Here is a 2,676-nt window from a genome sequence, read left to right as displayed (position 1 = left end):
CTGATCTACGCAATCACAAGCAAATTCATGGCCTTTAAAAAAAAAGAATTATTTTATTTTAAGTGATTTTATTTTATATGTTTACTTATTTTAATTTGACCAGAGAGGGACACAGTGAGGGGGAGAAAGAGAGAGAAAAAATAAGAAAGCAAGCCACCAGGTCTGGGACTTGAACCGTGGTTGGCCACGTGGGAGTCCAGTGCCCTTAACCACCATGCCACCTGCTGGCCCCTCATGGCATTAAAAAATATTTTATTTAACTTTATTTATTTCTTTAAATGTGAACAGAGAGGGACAGAGTGAGAGACAGAGAGAAGAGAGGGAAAGTGAGAAAGCAAGCCACCAGGTCCGGGACTCGAACTGCAGTCAGACATGTAGGAGTCTAGCGCCCTTAACCACCATGCCTCCTGCCGACCCCATGGACATTTTTTTAAAACCTCCGATTTTGGAAGACTTGGGTTGGCAGCTTCTGAGAGAGCTGAGTGGTTTTCGGCCGGTGTTTTGGGGGGAGCTGTTACTTACACCTGTGGAGCCCTAGGGCAGGGCTGCTTCCTCCCTGGGCTTGGATGAGGCCTCAGGATGTGCTGTTTGTTCATCCCTTCCTTGCTCACAAATGTGGAAACTTCTTTCTCATGAGAAAATACAAAACTATGGGTATGAATAGGCCCAAAGAAGAATTGCACAACGGCAAGAAAGCAGACCTCCGGAACTGTCACCCCTATTGCAGCATGAGGGAAGGCCCGGTGGGGATTTTCACCAACCAATAGCAAGTCCGTCCAACCAAAGAATTCTATTAAAACATCTTCAAAATGGGCCAGCGTGTGGTGCGGAGGCTAAGGTGCTAGATCCCACATGGCTGATTCTGCGTTCGAGTCCCAGATCTAGCTATTTGAAAATCATGCTGGGTGCGTTTGTATGTATGCCCAAAATCCTGGGAGAAGAGTGGTGGAGGATTGTGGTGTGGCTATCCCGTTTGGGGGACAATTTCTCACTTTTCCTCTCTGTCTCTGATGCACTCACGTGCCATATAGCAAAGTTCATTAGAGGGGGACCAGCAGATGACATAGTGGTTACGTCACTGGACTCCCATGTAGGCGACTGTGGCTTGAATCCCAGATCTGGCGGCTTAAAACTCACGCTGATGTGTGTGCGTGCGTGCTCAAAATCCCCAGAGAAGAATGGAGGAGAAGGGATTGTGGCATGGTCACCCCCCCAGGAGGGGTGATTTCTAGCTTTCTGTCTCCCTGCCTCTCTCTGTCCCTCCAGTGAGCACGCACACCTTAGAGCAAAAATCTCTCTCTAAAAAAGAAAGAAAGAGAGAGGGGCCAGCAGTGGCGTGGTGGCTGAGCCACTGAACTCCCATGTGGCCAGCAAGTCCCGGACCTGTGTCTCCCTTTCTCACTTTCTCCCTCTCCCAGTCTCTCTCTGGTGAGCACACATGCTCTGGAGCAAATCAAAGAAGAAGAATCACAAAATTAAGTAAATAATTTTTTTAGAGGTTTTTGCCTTAGGAAGAGTGTGCTGTCAGAGAGACAGACACGATGAGAGGGAAAGTGAGAAACCGCCCCTGGGCCACACGGCCTCTTCTCCTGGGCACGCACACACGCCTAGCATGAGTCTGAAGCCACTGGGTCCAGGACTTGCATTGCAGTCCGCCATGTGGGAGCCCAGCAATGCAGCCATTACACCATCTGCCGGCCCCAAGTAAGTAATTCTTTTTTAAAAACCAATTCATTAGATAATCTAAAAAAGAGAGTCGTCGGGGTCTGCAGGTGGCATGGTGGTTGAGGTGTGTTGGACTCCCATATAGCTGATGGTGGATTGAGTCCCAGACCTGGAGGCTTGCTTTCTCACTTTCTCTCTGTCTCACTCTAGTAAGGGCATGTGCTGTATAGCAAATTAAATAATAATAAATAAAGTTAAATAAATAACTCTTTTTTTTTGGAGAGGTTTTCGCTATAGGGCGCGTGTGCTCACCAGAAAGACAGAGAGACAGAAAGCTAGAAATCACCCCCCAGGGGGGATGGTCACGCTGCAATCCCTTCTCTTCCATTCTCCTCTCAGGATCTTGGGAACGTACGCACACGCACCCAGCGTGAGTTTTAAGCCGCCGGGTCCGGGCTGCGAACTGCAGTCGACTATGTGGGAGTTCAGCGACATAGCCATTACGCTAACTGCTGGCCCCCAAATAAATAACTCTTAAAAAGAAAAAAAGGATGGTTTTGGGCTAGCAGGGGGGTGGGGCAGCTGGATCCCACGTGGCCAACTGCACAGTTTGAGTTCTGGACCCAGGGACTTGAGAATCACAGTGGGTGTGTGTGGGTACATGCCCAAAATCCCAAGAGGAGAATGGAGGAAAAGGGATTACAGCATGGCCACCCGCCCAGAGGAGACTTCCTGTCTCTCTCTCTCTCTCTGTCTCTCTCTGGCAAGCTCACACATACTACAGCAAACTAAAAAAAAGGAAAGGAAAATAAGAGGGTGACCTTTATCAAAATCCAAATAAATTCTATATAGGGGTTAAAGTATTAAAAAGATATAAATTGTAAACAAACAAACAGAAGACAGCCCCCAAGGGGAAAAGGGAACTCAAAGGACGGTGCAGGCAGCGGGCGGTGTAGGAGAGGGGGCAGGCCAGCATTTGCGAATACTCAGATTGGAAATCAGCCAGTGGGT

Source organism: Tupaia chinensis, unplaced genomic scaffold, assembly GCF_000334495.1.
Source record: "Tupaia chinensis unplaced genomic scaffold, TupChi_1.0 Scaffold000159_1, whole genome shotgun sequence".
Classification (NCBI taxonomy): Eukaryota; Metazoa; Chordata; class Mammalia; order Scandentia; family Tupaiidae; genus Tupaia; species Tupaia belangeri.
Note: the sequence above shows the minus strand (reverse complement) of the source record.